Source organism: Rhipicephalus microplus, chromosome 2 (assembly GCF_043290135.1).
Source record: "Rhipicephalus microplus isolate Deutch F79 chromosome 2, USDA_Rmic, whole genome shotgun sequence".
In the NCBI taxonomy this organism is placed as follows: Eukaryota; Metazoa; Arthropoda; class Arachnida; order Ixodida; family Ixodidae; genus Rhipicephalus; species Rhipicephalus microplus.
The window spans coordinates 24,277,729-24,294,091 of NC_134701.1; the positions used below are offsets into that span (position 1 = coordinate 24,277,729).

The 16,363-nt window shown below is 43.0% G+C and overlaps 1 protein-coding gene and 1 long non-coding RNA gene across 10 annotated transcripts in view; one reads left to right on the top strand and one right to left on the bottom strand.

Annotated features, from left to right (window-relative positions):
• LOC142796183 (uncharacterized) overlaps positions 1–1,798 on the bottom strand; it is a 105,582-nt gene extending 103,784 nt beyond the window's left edge. The window contains exon 1 of the long non-coding RNA XR_012893598.1: positions 418–1,798. This is a non-coding gene — a long non-coding RNA (uncharacterized LOC142796183). The remainder of the gene's footprint in view (positions 1–417) is intronic.
• Positions 1–16,363, top strand: part of LOC119169173 (transmembrane protein 117) — a 261,084-nt gene that overhangs the window by 39,553 nt on the left and 205,168 nt on the right. The window lies entirely within an intron of this gene.

The following is a 16,363-nucleotide window of genomic DNA, read 5'->3' on the forward strand; positions in this document are numbered from 1 at the left end:
TTGACCATACTTTGTATTGTTGCGCTGCAATGTTTATTTGGGGCTTGAATATGTAGCCAGGCTAACACGTGTGGCCAAGCACAAAGAGAAAGGGTATGCCTTGCGCCAAGTAACCAAAATGCAGAACACTTCTGTGCATGGCTGATCACATGGCAGCAAATAACCTTCGTTTTGAAAAACCACAACAAAAAAGCATCACTTTACGAACAATGTTCAAGACACTTGGTTAAAGTAATGGTCAGCTCTTTTCAGAAGAAGAGTGGCTGCTTGCTTGCCCACCTGCAACTTGGTTGTCAGCTGCACTTGATCACTAGTGAAAAACAGCACTATAAAAACAGGCAAGAAAGAGCAAGGAACCACAGCGCTGACAAACAACTTTTAGATGTGGTTTAGATGCGAAGCATCTCTTTGACTTACGTGTGTAACGTCGTACGTACGTCTGTACACAGGCCCGGCAACGCATTCCTCTCGTGGCATGTGTTGTAGCGGTGCCAAGTAGGTCAAGTCGTAGCTGCGTGTTGACGTCACTCTCTGCCTCACCAGCAGCTGCCGGCTCCTCCGTCCACTCGCAACACACTTCTTTCTTGCTTCACCCTCTCCATCGCCTGCAACACTCGACTGCACGTCGAGTGAAAACACTGTTTCAGCTCGTTTACCTGCGATGAAACTTACACAAAACCCAACCTTCCTCCCATGTTTTTGCGTTTCAAACATTTACTCGAGTAAACACTACGCCAAGTTGTGCTTCAAAACGTTCTTCCAGCACCCGCGCGAACGCCCGTTTCAACCGAGTTAACACCCTGTGCACCGCTGCTACTTTGCATGCCATCGGGGTTCCCTTCAGGAAGATGGTCCATAATTTTATTCCTTCAGTCAGCATATAGATAGTACTTCACCACTATCACAATGAAAAAATAGAAAATTGAAGACTCAGTCTGTGCAGAGGCAATGAGGTGGTCAATGGGTCATGAATTCTGTCTCCTTCAAAAGGACGGGTGGAAATCGAGGGAAGGCTTACTCATGCCTCACCGCTCTTGTGTATGTGATAAGCTTCTTAAATGAGATGTATGTGTTTGTCATGGTATTCTCACTAGTGAGTGGTATCCTTAAAAATATTGGTGGCAACCACATTTGTTATAATAAAGAGATAGTTGATTATCTGTAGCTTGTTTTTTGAACCTTGTTCAAGTGTTCTAACATTAGGTAGGTGGAAGTGCTTCTGAGAATGATGTTGTCAAGTCAGATCTCAGGTCAGTGATAGCTCCATGGTGACCCTGGAAGTTAATTTCAATTGAAGTATCAAGTGGCAATATCCAACATTCAAGTGCCATGCAGGCAGAGAGCTCTTGTTAGCGTTTTAAGGATCAAGTGGCAATATCCAACATTCGTGTGCCGCGCCCCAATGCACAAACCAGGTTCTTTAGAGCAATGTTGTAGGATTACAAGACTCGCAGGATAAGCCCGGTTGTTAATGATGGCTTTTGCTGTGCAAACTCCAATCGGCATTACTGATCCACCGTTTTCCTGCAGTTTCTGAATTCCAGGCCCTTTTCTAGCAGTTTTAACTTCCTTCAACTTTGTAAGGAACGACGACACACTGATGATGCAATAGTCTGCCTCTCTGTGGATGAGAGTAGTGACGTCATGACTGCTAATGAGAACATCGATGTCGGTTGTCGTTGTCATGCATTGTGGTTCGACAACAGCGTCGAATCACGTTATTTTGTGCTACTGCTTAAACGAGCTGTTGTCAGGCTTTCTTCCTGTTGCAAAGTTTTCTCGTCTGGGTTTCATTTGGCATGCATGAGCGCGGAGGGGAATGTCGCGTTAGGCTACAGAAACGTAGCTTATTTATTTATTTATTTATTTATTTATATATATATATATATATATATATATATATATATATATATATATATATATATATACCTTAAGGGCCTTTAGGGCATTACATAAGGGCTCTTTCATACAGTAATCATTGACAACAGCAATTTTTAACAAAAAAAGAAGACAAGAAAACATGTGCAGGATACACAGTCTGTCAACCAAGATAATCAAGAAATAACACAGCAAGGTTTTCACAAGCGAGCACATTGAAAAAGCTGCACGACACGTTATACACCTATGCCTAAGATTGTCCAACACATTCAAGGTACGCAAATAATGCAGACTGGAAAGATGATTGCTGTGTATGCATTACAATACTGGCAGGCAGAGCGTTCCACTCGGTTATCGCTAAGACAAGGGGTGAGTATTGATTTTTTTTGTGTGAGAAAATATGGGTTCAATTTTTTTATCAAGATCACCGCGTGCGGAAATGTACAAAGCAGGGTGAATGAACGTATGGCGGAACAGCGAATCACTGTGGTATAATTTGTGGAAGAAAGATAAGCGAAATATTTTCTGCGCCTGGCAAGAGGAAGGAGATTTAAGTTTTTCTTAATGAATGACACACTTTCATAGCGGGAATAACGTAACAAAATAAATCACGCGGCTTTGTTTTGGACAGTTTCGAGCGTATCAATAAGGTTTGCTCTGTGGGGATGCCATACTACAGAAGCATATTCTAGGGTTGGCCGCATAACAGTATTGTATTATTTATTTTTTTATTTATTTAGCAATACTGCTAGCCCCAACGTGCGGCCATAGCAGAGTAGTGGGTGTACATAGTACAACAAAATCAACAGTACAATACTGCAGTCAACACAGAACAAAGCACTTCAAACAACATAAAAAATGTTTCACGTGAAAAAAAAAAAAATAGCTAGTCAGATATAAATTTTTCAAATGCCTCGATACTGGCTGTTTCAATAATTTTGCTGTCAAGCTCATTCCATTCTTTGGCAGTGCGCGGGAAAAAGGAATACTTGAAAGTATTATTATTGGGCTGGAAAGGAACGACAGTGTGTTTGTGACGTTGTCTGGTAGAGTAACCGGAAGAGAACTTTAAGTATTCACCTGTGGTACTATTTATTCGACCATTAACTATCTTAAAGAAGAACAACAAACGGGAAATTCTATTTCTTTCTGAAGTCCGTTTGAATCCCGCTTTGGCAACTAATTCAGAGACTGACGTTGGGCCGTATTTCTTAAAAATAAATCGGACAGCCTTGTTTTGGATTTTATCTAGTTTATGGATATTGACATTGGTGTAAGGATCCCAGATAATGTTTCCATAATCAAAAATGGGTTGGATAAGAGATTTGTACGCCAGAATTTTAGTGTCGTATGACGAATAGCGAAGAGAACGTCTCAAAAAATGTAATTTCATCATTGCATTATTAGATATGTAGTTGATATGTCGATCCCAGTGGAGGTTGCTACATATATGCAAGCCTAGATACTTGTACTCTGTTACTCGATTTAGGATATTTCCATCAGCTGTGTAATTGTAAACAAGGGGACACTTCTTATTTGTTATCGACATGGCCACACTTTTTTGATAGTTTACACACATTTGCCAAGAATTACACCGCTTCATGAGTTTCTCAATTTCTGTGTTAAGCTTTACTTGGTCTTCAACTGTGTGAATAAGAGAATACAACGCACAATCATCAGCATATAATCGTATTTTAACACTGCAATTATCAACAATATCATTAATGAACACCAAAAACAACAACGGGCCAAGCACAGAGCCCTGGGGAACCCCTGAGCCAACAGGTAACATGTTTGAGGGAGTGTCTTTAAAAACAACGTATTGCTGCCGTGATGTTAGATACGATGTAATCCAGCTACACAGTTTCCTGTTTTTTAATAATGTGTTCAGTTTAATGAGCAATTTAGAATGGGAAATCTTGTCAAATGCTTTAGCAAAATCTAAAAAAATTACGTCTATCTGTTTTCTCTCATTAATAGCTGCGGCGAAGTCATGTGTCGTTTCAACCAGTTGAGTTACAGTAGAAAAGCCGTGACGGAACCCATGTTGCATTGGTGTTAATATTGAGTAATTTTCCAAGAAGAGCGTAATATGCTTATGAATAAGATGCTCGAGAATTTTACAACACGTGCATGTTAAAGCTATAGGTCGATAGTTAGAAATAAACTGCTTATCGCCATTTTTAAACAGTGGTTTTATTTTGCAAATTATTCAGTCATCAGGCAAAGTACCCGTCAAAAGGGATGTACGGTAAATAATTAACAAAAATTTAGATGACCACTCAGCGTATCGTTTAAGGAACGCATTAGGTATATTATCGGGTCCATATGACTTTTTCACATCTAAGTTAAGCAAGAGGTTAAATATTCCACTTTCTGTTATTTCCAAATCTTCAATCAGAGGCAATGTCTGGAAATTGTCAAATAAGGGTATGCTATCATCATCTTTGGAAAAAACGGATTCAAAGTGGGTGTTGAACGCATCAGAAATCTTAGCAGCATCGGATGTGAAATCATTGCCTATAATAAATGTATTAGTACTAGAGGTCTTCGGTGTGATGGTCCTCCAAAACTTAGCTGGTGCCTCTTTTACCAGCGTGCCTAAACGGACGTTATAGAAGTTGAAACGTTCCTGCTTCATCTTTTTCTTAAGTTCACGAGAGAGCATTGCCACTTCAGCGATACGTTTTTGACTACTGTTCTTCTTAATTTGTTTCCTGGCACGGTTTAGTTTTCTTTTAATGTGAATGCTATCACGTGTTATCCAAGGATTCGCAGAATGGATTTTTCAATACTTGACTGGTACAAAGAGCTGAATGCAGGCGTGAATTGTATTTTTGAATTTCAGCCATAATGAATTGACGTCATACACTTCAGTGATCATACTACTGCAAAGTTCATCGTAGGCTATTTCCAGTCTGTCTAATATCGACGTATCATCAGCAGCTTAGAAGTCAGGAAAATGAGATACGTTAACGATGAGTTTCTGCAGTAATGAAGAGAACTCTATTAAAACACATTTATGGTCGGAAATTCCCTCAACTATTTCACATTTAGAATCACCACGCAGTTGCGTGAAGTTTGGTGTTTTTGTTTGCAAGTTTCAAGCGGCGCTTAAGAAGACTAAGTTTTCGTAATGCTTTCGTGGTAATGTATTCTACGTGGCTAGTCCAGGTTATATCAAAGTGCAATAAAATACCTATATATTTAATAGATGGAACTGTTTGAATTACCAAGTTGTTTATGACATACTCATTGGGCGAAGGATGTGCAAAACATGAAAAGCGTACTCGCTTGGATTTGTTTACATTTATTTTCATTTGCTATAAATGGCACCATTCTGATAATTTTGTCAAGTCGGACTGCAAGGCGTTTATGTCATTTGGTTCGGTGATTTTCTTATAAATTATGCAATCGTCTGCAAAGAGCTGCAGTGAAGAGTTAATGTTGGATCCGATATCATTGATATAGACTAGAAACAACAGGGGGCCTAGTACGGAACCCTGGGGTACCCCGGATTTGACGGGTCTGGGAGTAGAGATAACGTTGTTAAGTTTAACTGACTGAACCCTGTTAGTAAGAAAACCGCTAATCGTTTTATCGTCTAGCTGTAAATTACAGATTTTAGTCATCCACTTTTTGTGTTGCACGCGATCAAATGCTTTAGCGAAATATATAAAAATTGCGTCAGTGTAGCGGGAGTTATTCAGAGAATCATTAATGTCAGTTACCAATTCGATCAGCTGAGTTTCACCTGAGCGGTTATTGCGGAAGCCATGTTGGTTATCTATTAGCAAGTTATCTTTATTGAGGTGAGAAACTATGTGCGTAAACAGAATATGCTCGAGTATTTTGCACGGAATAGAAGTAAGAGAGATTGGCCAATAATTATTAGCACATGATTTTAACCCAGATTTGAATATAGGTACCACTAACACTGACTTCCAATCATCTGGGACGCAACCTGTGTTCACTGACTGCTGAAATATTAGTTTCAATAGGTACGATGATTTTTGAGCGGTTAATTTCAGAAGTATGGAGCTAATGCCATCGGTCCCTGGACTCATCTTGTACTCAAGTTGCTTAATGGCACGTGCTACGCCATTTTCGGTGATTTATGTTGGGAGAGAGATATCATGATTGACGGTCTCTGGTAAGTTGAGCGAATCTAATGGAGGCTCATTTGAAAATACCGATGCAAACTGATCCCTGAATATTTCCGCAGTTTCCTCAGCCGATGGAGAATTGCCATGCTCACCGTCTAGCAAGGTCAGCGAATCGGTGTTTTTAGGGTTCACCACTTGCCAGAATTTTTTAGGGTCAGGTTCAAGGAGGTTAGGCAGTGTGCAATCGAAAAATTTATGCTTGGCTTCTTTAATTATGGCTTTGGTTTTTCTCGATACAATCCTATAGTTATCCCAGTCTACTGTCGATTTTGTCCGAGACGGCTTCCTAAATGCACGCTTCTTTTTATTAAGACTTCTTTTCACATCCTGTGTGAACCACAGATCGTTTTTGGTTGATCTAATAGCCATTTTTGGTACGCAACTATATTCAATTTGTTTTAATATGTCACGAAATTTAATCCAGTTTTCATTTGCAGTGCAATTTGCAAAGCTGGCTTCGAACTGGGGTGTAAACTCTTCCAGCATATGATTCATTTTCTCGACATTGGTGCGTGCATAATTGAGTATGTGCTTGTCAGTTATGGTATTATCGGGCAGTGGGATAGATAAGGAGCAATGTACGGCGAGGTGATCGTTGATTTTCTCCAGGACATGAGTAACTGCATCATCGGGTTGGTTAGCGAGTATGAAGTCCAATATGTTGTTTCCACGCGTTTGTTCCATCACGAGCTGTGACATGTTGTGCAAATGTGCTAAGTTTATGAAGTTAAGGCTTTCTTGACGACGACTGGCCCAGCTAACAGTGGAAGAAGACCAGTCTATGTCGGGGTAATTGAAGTCCCCTCCAAGAATCGCAACAGAGTTTGGGTGCTTGTTTAAGACATGATCAATGAAATTATTCAGGTGTTCAATGAACTCTGGGCCACTATCGGGAGGTCTGTAGCACACGCCTATGACGCACGGTACATGCCCTAAGCGTGCCGTAACCCAAGTAATTTCAAGGGGCGAGTCGCGGACTCTGATAGCAGTAATCACCCCTCCACCACGACAGGCGGCTCTGTCTTGTCGAAATATCGTGTACTGCGCAGAGAAGCCAAGTTCACTGTTTTCCGTGTCAGAATTTAGCCACATTTCTGTGCCAACAATAACATCAGCATTGCATGTGTGTATAAGGGCTTTAAGTTCGTCAAGTTTGCTATATATACCGTGAAAATTCGCAACGATTAGTGATAGCTTTTCATTTGCAGTTGATTTCTTAGCGGATGATGGTCTGGCGGATACGTTGTGTCAAGCTGTTACAGGTTCAGGGTTTCTGGCCACGTCTGCGCTGTTCTGTTCCACCGTAGTATCATTTGCGAAATTTTGGTATCTGGCGGATATTTAGACGATACTATCTGTGCTAGATTCATACCTGTAAGTGTTTTTACGGAAGGAGGTTGAAGCGGAGTGAATAGCTTTCGTTATCATTACGAGTAGCTTTGACAAAGTCAGGAAGCTTCTAAGATAAAAAGCCTGAAGTTCATTATACATTAGTGACACTTCATTGTTTATTTTGCAGGCAGAGAGGATGTTCTTGCATGGCAGGTTGTGATTAAGGTGTTATCCGATCGTTGTGAGCCTGTTTATTTTTGCACATGTTTATACCTATATATTGCATTGAACTAAACGTTACCTGTTTGATGCTTGCCCTGCTTTCCGCGCATGCATTTGCATATATATAGTGCTGCAGTAATTTCGAAAATAACAGTGCAAAGATTGCACTCCTCTTAATTCTTCCTTCTTTATTTCTTTGTGTTAAATGGTAACCACAACTGTGGCTTCTAATTGAACGTGCATTTCACAGTTGCTGTTCCACAAAAGTAGGGTGAAATTATTTCCAAATTTGCTTCTGAGACAGTTGTTTTGCTGTAATTGGCTAAGAACACGGTTGTAGTGGACACCAAATGTGTTTCATGCGGCAGAAGGGAATGTCGCACTACTGTTGTATTGCTACCCATGTCCTGATTGATTGATTGATATGTGGGGTTTAACGTCCCAAAACCACTATATGATTATGAGAGACGCCGTAGTGGAGGGCTCCGGAAATTTAGACCACCTGGGGTTCTTTAACGTGCACCCAAATCTGAGCACACGGGCCTTGCTACCCATGTCCTGTAAAACGGCTACAGTTTTGCCAAACAAAAGGCCTTGCAAAACCAGCATTTCGTATTCACTGCCCTAGTCATGTTCTTTACTTCTTGATCGCTGCCAGCGTTATCACTGTCTCTCAAGCTTTCCTCATCAGACCGTATATGTTAATTCTTCTTCTGCATGTTGTATTTCTTCCTGGGGCCTTGCATATCGTGCACAGTCTTTCAACAACGCCCACAGTATTGTTGCTTCGACCGAGTCCGACAATTTACCACTTAGTGACCTGTTTTATGACACACAAAACACTGTGGTGTGAAATGCGGGGTGAAGCTTTTATTTTTGGAGGCCATGCTGGTCTCTGTTCTCTCCTAGGAAGCAAGCAAGTTTGACTGCCATGAAGTCTCTAAGAAATCATCGGCCACTTTCGCCAACTTTCCAGTTACAACAGTTTCTTTCCTGCAAAAATAGGGCCCACCGATCACGACACTTGCTCACAAACAGCACAGCCACTATGAGGTCACAAACGGACGAATACTGCTTTACACCTTCTTTGTCTTAGACATTTTTAGCCACCGGTCAGAAAAAAGTCATGAGCCTGGTGGCATACTGTTTGCCGGTTTCGCCATCTTGCAGCAATGCCTGCTTGGCTCCGTCATAGCCACCTGCCTCTTTAGGAGACAAGCAACCAAACACCTTTAGAGCTTCACCACTCTAGCACAAACTTGGGGCCGCAGCCCTAAGTTTGTGTCCCTAGGCCATTTTTGACTGGCAGCTATGTCCTCAGAACCTTTTCAGGTGTGCATGAAGGTTGTCTCGAATCTTGTCAAATCTTGGTATAAAGTTATGCTGATTGATTTTGGATGGCTTTTGGGCTGGTCAACCAACGTCTGCCACGGCAGATTCTCTGGTGTTTTTGGTTGCCGCCAAATGAAAACGCAACTGAATCGTCCTTTGACATTGCTTCTCTGCAGCCCTTTCGTCATGTGCGCATGCTCCACGTTCTTCGACTATGCTTTCAACTGTTTGCCGGTTTCGCGATCTTGCAGCAATGCCTGCTTGGCTCTGTCATAGCCGACTGCCCCTTTGGGAGACAAGCAACCAAACACCTTTAGAGCTTCACCACTCTAGCACAAACTTAGGGCCGCAGCCCTAAGTTTGTGTCCCTAGGCCATTTTTGACTGGCAGCTATGTTCTCAGAACCTTTTCAGGTGTGCATGAAGGTTGTCTCGAATATTGTCAAATCTTGGTATAAAGTTATGCTGATTGATTTTGGATGGCTTTTGGGCTGGTCAACCAACGTCTGCCACGGCAGATTCTCAGGTGTTTTTGGTTGCCGCCAAATGAAAACGCAACTGAATCGTCCTTTGACATTGCTTCTCTGCAGCCCTTTCGTCATGTGCGCATGCTCCACGTTCTTCGACTATGCTTTCAACTGTTTGCCGGTTTCGCCATCTTGCAGCAATGCCTGCTTGGCTCTGTCATAGCCGACTGCCTCTTTGGGAGACAAGCAACCAAACACCTTTAGAGCTTCACCACTCTAGCACAAACTTAGGGCCACAGCCCTAAGTTTGTGTCCCTAGGCCATTTTTGACTGGCAGCTATGTTCTCAGAACCTTTTCAGGTGTGCATGAAGGTTGTCTCGAATCTTGTCAAATCTTGGTATAAAGTTATGCTGATTGATTTTGGATGGCTTTTGGGCTGGTCAACCAACGTCTGCCACGGCAGATTCTCAGGTGTTTTTGGTTGCCGCCAAGTGAAAACGCAACTGAATCGTCCTTTGACATTGCTTCTCTGCAGCCCTTTCGTCATGTGCGCATGCTCCACGTTCTTCGACTATGCTTTCAACTCTGCACCTTCTAAACCTATGTGTAACGCCAATGCTGTAAATTTTAGTGTGCTCATCTTTCAAAATAGCTTTGACTTGCAAATGAAGTTTACAAACAGCCTCGTTTTGTCGCTGCAGATGTCAGTGTTACATTATGGTTTTGTTTCGCACAATGTGATGATTCTTTTATTTACTCGGAATGTCCAAGGTGTCATCTCAAGACACTTCCCAAAGGATGAGCCCGCTTGAAACCAACATTTATTAACACTAATGTGAGAACACATAATCCCAACAAAGACGAAAAATTACAATAAAGGCACAATCGATCCTGTTCTTAAGATAAACTTACAAGGAAATGTAAATGCTATAGGCGTAGTTCCTAATCATTCAAGTTATATAGTCAGATTCTGCCACACAACTGTGTGCGGAGAGAAATCACTGAGATCTCATCATGACATAGATGCCTCTGCGTGATTCACAAAAGTCGATGAAGTTGCCATTGCTGTCGACGTTGACCAGCTCGATGACCAGTAGACGCTGGACTCGAAGCGCTGGCTCCGAAAATGGGTTTCTATTGGACAGTCTCGTCCGATCTTGAACTTAAAGCCTGACAAATCAGACATGTACCCGGGCACCACAACGTTTGCCCAGCAGCAGGCATACCAGGGACCCATGGCCAGAAGCAGCAGGTAGCCATGAAGACCCTCAGATCACCAGTCAACAGGGGTAGAAGCCTTTGCTTTGGTACAAAACTTGATGGCCCTGGCGCATGGCCCATCTTCTTCTCACTGCTTTCGCTTCCACTGCCTCTTCCTCTTTCCTTTATGTTCCTCTCGCTCCACAAACTTGTGAACAATCATTATGGCATTCTGTGTTTGGTGTTTAATTTATTTATCGTTTTGGCTTTTTCATGCTCGTGCCTGTTTCTTCTTCAATCTCCTCCATGTCGTTGCACGGGGTGCACTCCAAAACTCCGTTCACTTTGTCACATGCTAATAGAGAATTTCGTTATATGTCATAACGTATCATATCAAACGCTTCTCAGTGCATTTACATAGGAGCCTCGTTTGGGATGATGAATTTGCAGCCCATCTCTTTTCTTGGAATCTTTTTAGTTAACTTCAGTTGTAAGTGAGTGTCTATGCTATCAAGAATGTTTGTTATATACCGTGTTTAGTTTCACTCAACGATTTCACTCTTAGCCAGTTACCAACCTTTTGGAAGTGACCTCTTTCTTACTGCGTTGAAGCTTTCAAAACAACACGGATTTTCGCCTCTTATTTCACCATTGAGGCCTGCTCAGGCCGATTGGTATCATTTTAGTGAATCTGGTGATTCAGCTTACTAGCACAATTTTAAATGCGAAGAATTTGTTTGTGCACTGCAAGCACTTTTGCATGTATCTCTATCTAGCTGCCTACGTCTGGGTGCTCTTGGGATCACCTCTTTAACTTGGTTAAAAGGAAAATTAATATGGGAAGATAAGATGGTTTGACAAGTACGACTGGCTGGTAACAACATGCATAATGTCACAATCTCGCGTACATCATTGAACGCCATTTTCGCTGACACCAGACAGTGGCACATACCTGTGAGGGGGTATGTGCCAATAGTCTGCGAGCATGTGCCACAAGAGATTAACACTTCATATCTACCCAGCAACGACGAGAACACATGTGGCTAATTTGAAGTGTAAGTGTTAAGAGAAAGCTGACATCAGCTGCGCGGACCCAACAAATGTAAAGAAAAAATGTCAGGGTTTCAGGTGGAATCGAACCCCAACATTCTGCATGGCAACCAAGTATTCTACCACCACAGCTGCTAGATAAAAATCAAGGTGCGGCCTGCCATGTCCCGCCGAAGCGGCAGGCAGGCTTAGGTTATCTCGCGCCCGCTTTGGCACCATCGCTTTTCCTAGGAGAAAGGCTTTCACATGCATTTCTACGAGGCAGAGTAGTCCGTAAATGACGCGTTTCATAGCTGCACATCACAGGTTCGATTCCGAATCATTATTAGGAGTACCTATTACACCATATATGTGAACAGTTTGCTGTAGGTGAGCCAATTATTCGTGGAGTATAGGCCTCAATACTCTCCATGAATGCTGCCCGTTTGACTCATCTGAAATGAATAAGGTCTCTGATTCTGTTTATGGGGAGGCAATCGCTGGGCAGATTCCATGGGCTGACGTATCGGCCCATTGAAAAGCTCCTTGAAAGCATTCAGAATATAAATGTTGGTTCTTTTAGTGCATCGCCAACGCCGGTTGCGGTCCAGGGATCGAGTTAAAAGCAAGAGCTTACGACACAAACAAAATATGTATTCTCAGCAAAGGCATCACACAAACTCGCACTCTTGGCATCTACTGAGTACTACTCACAAAATCACTTGGAAGGTATTACAACAATGAGAACAAACCTACTGCGCTACAAATGCAATCTAACGCATCATAAACTGCGCAAAAACACTTAGCAGCCCCAAATATTCATCACAAGCATGTACTCCACAATTCTTCGAACGTTTCTCAAAAATTCATCTTCAAAAAAACGCTGAAACGAACTCCAGCGCTGGTCCTCGTCTCGGCGACACTCTTCAACAAGGTACCCCAGTGGCATCATAACATCTTTAACATCTGTTGACTGCACTACACGACACACTCACACCGCTCAAATATCACAACTTGTTGGCCGCTGTTCACCACCCATGCTACCCTCCCACACCTCTAGTTTGGATCCTTCTTGGTTTCACAAACATTTCAAGTAATTGTACTGCGCGTAGCATGTACTAGAGCGGCAGCCAGGTCAAAAGGGTTTCGTCTCGCTGGTTTGTCTGCAAAAACGACCACCCGCAAAAGAGGCCCTGCTTCGATGTCTCGATTTCTCCTCATCTGTGCTGGTTGGCTGTCGCGTCTGTAGTGGGTAAGAGCACGCCCTGAGCACCTTTTGATGCTTGTTTTCTTGTTTCCTTGCACGCTCCCATGAAGAAAACATTTGGCAGGGTAATTTGATGCTGTCGTCTGAAGGCGGCGGCGCGGGTCTGCTTCAGCGCTCGCTTGTGACAAAAATAAGTGCTCTGTTATGAATAATACTCATATCAATATGCTTCTTGAAACTGTAGATCACATAGGAATACGTCGTGCTTCAATGTAGCGCCTTTTCTGCGTTCGAGCTGCTCAGCGGCACACGACAGCTTCGTGGCGTCGCACCACTAAAAAACTGTCTTCCCCACATGTGCGCACCAAAGGATCGTACTCAATCACAGGAAACATGAAGCAAACTGCCTCCGCACATGATCACACACAAAATAAGCCTGAAAAAGCATGTGAAAAAGCACACAGACATGCAGAAATCCTCACGCAACCATATTGAAACACAAAGTGCCATCCGGCGGGTGGAGCGTCAACACCATTCCCAAAAAAGCGGTCAAAACTGCAAACTCTGCCCAGACGCCCTCACCCATTGACGGTGACGCGACGCAGCAGGCCACACCTTGTTTTGTATCCAGTGGCCGTGCTGCCACAGAGCCCACACCACGTCTCGCAACTGCCTTTCAAATAGATCGTAATGTTCGTAAAGCGTCAATTGGGAATGCAGTGATGGCTATCCAATTTTAAAACATTACATATGTATAACTACAATATAGCCGTCATATCGTGTCAAGATCAACTATCGTTAAGTGCAATGCACTGAAGGTGATTGACAGCTTATATCAACTAAGGAACGGTACAAACAAACGGTAATTTCGATTCGAGAGCATTAAGAAACATTAATGCATCTCCATAAAGTCAATGGCGGTGAGTGTGTGAAGCTGTAGGTCCTAAGGCCCACAATATCTACGATGAAGCCGCCGACTAGAATAAGGGACTGACAAATGGACGGATGGAAAAACGCACGGATGGATGGACAGACTGTGCGGGTGATCATGTATTGTGCTGTCATGTACCGTATAAACCGGACTATAGGTCGAGTGGGAATATAGGTCGACCCCCCAAGTTCAGGTTACCAAAAAATAAAAAAAAGTAGAGAACAACCCGAAATTGCCAAACGACATTTTTTTGCGAATTGGGCGCACCGCACCCTGATCGTCGGAGCTTCCCTCAATCACCATCACAACTGTTCCTATTCTTCAGACAAAGCACCACTGTCTTCTGAAGACGAGAGTTTGTTGCTGGCCGCCTCCCACAGTGCGTTGTCTTCCGTGCCATACAGCACGTTGCTGATGGAACATTTCTTAAAAGCATTTTCCACTATGAAATATGGGAAGGAACACCAGGCGAAAAGCACCCAGCCAAAAACAGTCGCAAGCGAAGGCCTCTGTAGGCGGGCCGTTGGTGTCTTTTGGTTGTCGCCGGACATCCACTTTTGGTACTCCAGCCGCACTCGGTCCTTGAACGGCTTGTTTAGTACAATGTCGATCGGTTGGAGGGTGGACGTCATACCACCTGATATCACGGCGAGGTCTATTTTTCCATTTCTCAGTGCGCACTTCACAACGTCGGTTAAGTGACCACAAAACGCATCTAACACTAGTATGCTGCAAAGACACAGCAGTGCACTAGGCTGACGGTTCTAGACTACTCGTATCCATTTGAGCATGATGGCCTCATCCATGTATTCCTTTTTGTTGACGCGAACGACAACACTGGGCGGGAACATTTCCTTCGGCATTGTCTTACGTTTGAAAATGATGAAGGCGGAAGCTTTCTACCATCTGCCATGCATGCCAGCATGACAGTGAAGCACGAGTGCTCGTTGCCAGTGGACAACAGCTTCATATCCTTGGCGCCTTGCTGCATGATCATGGTCGACGAAGGCATGTCAAACCACACGGGGGTCTCATCAGCATTGTCAATCTGCCCCATCATATAGTTGTTCTGCTCCCGAAGCCTGTTCACGAAGCCCTGAATGTTTATGAGCTTGTCCTCGAACTCGTCTGGAAAATTTTGACAGATGGATGTGCGCCACCGGAAAAAAAATCCTTTGCCTCTCATGAATCGACACACCCAAGAGTTTGGTGCACGAAACTCTTCCATCGTGAGCCCAGCTTCTCAGGCGAGTTCCACAGCTTTCTTGCGAATGGTATCCACGATCACTGGCAGCGAGCATGCATAAACTTCCCACAAAAAGTTCCCTAGCGTATTCTCCAGCTGCAGATGAACCGGACTTCGCACACGAAATGACATTTTCCGAGGATTGCACATCTGCAGCTTCTCTTTCTGCACCCTCCAATAGTGCACGCTTTTTTTCTGATACACCAAAGCTGCACTGAGCAGCCATATTCCCATTCGCTTCTGCGTACTCAACAACCTCTAGTTTAAGCGCAGCTGAGTACTGCCTTCTCGTACCGCTACTCATATTCAGTGAACGAAAAAAAGACCACTAAAAATGAAACACAATGTCAAGCGGAGCGAGAGCTTAGAACCGATCAGAGGCAAATCACGAACACAAAAAAAAACAGACAAGAGAGAAAAAAACAACCTGCTATTGGATTTGAATGCAAATATGGCCGTGTCCAGCTTCTCATGCACATGCAAGCCACATGTTGCCGGACAGCAGTGCACTGTCGGCTAGACACCACTATAATAGGCGAGGGGCGACTTTAGCTCATTGTTTTATTGAAAATATCTCGACCTATATTCCGGTTTATATGGTAGTTAATTACACATAAATTCGATTGTTCACACACATGTTTTCATTTCATTTGTGCAGGTAATCAGTTTTTCAGTTTGGGTTTTGTTCGGCGTGATGGACGCCAACTAGGTCAGCCCTTAGGAACTTTGTCCCTAAAAGCTGGCATTGGCAGCATTAACTCAACGAATGCATAGAATAAATATTTTGGTCCTAGTGGGTATAGAACCTCAGCATTCTGTGTAGCAACCAAGTATTCTACCACACAGCCACGCCTGGTCTCGGAACTGGTTTTCAAGTAGACCGTAATGTTCGTGAAATGTTGGTTGTGATTGCAGTGCTGGTTATCCAATCTTATAAATGGTAGATACGTACTCCTATTATACAGCCCTCATGTCGGGTTAATGACAATTGTAGTGAACAGCCATCCACTGAAGTTCGTTTATCTAGCAGTGTCCAGGGCTGCCATCTTCACTGGCACTAGCCCTACTTACCACTTCTGGTGTTGCTAATGTTTCTGTTGGCATCGTTACTGAAAAGTAAACATGCGACTGTTTAACATATGTGTGTGCGTACAACATTTGTACATAGCTTTAGAATAATTTCGTAATGTTTCGCTCAATAAAAAAAATTACAAAACACAATCACCTTCCCTCAGCATGCTTCGCATAACATCAATTCCCAAGGTACGTGGGATCAGTCGAATCTTTTTATTGGAGAACTCAGTATAGGAGATGCAGTAGCATATTGTACCGTTTTAAATAAGACGGCGCAAA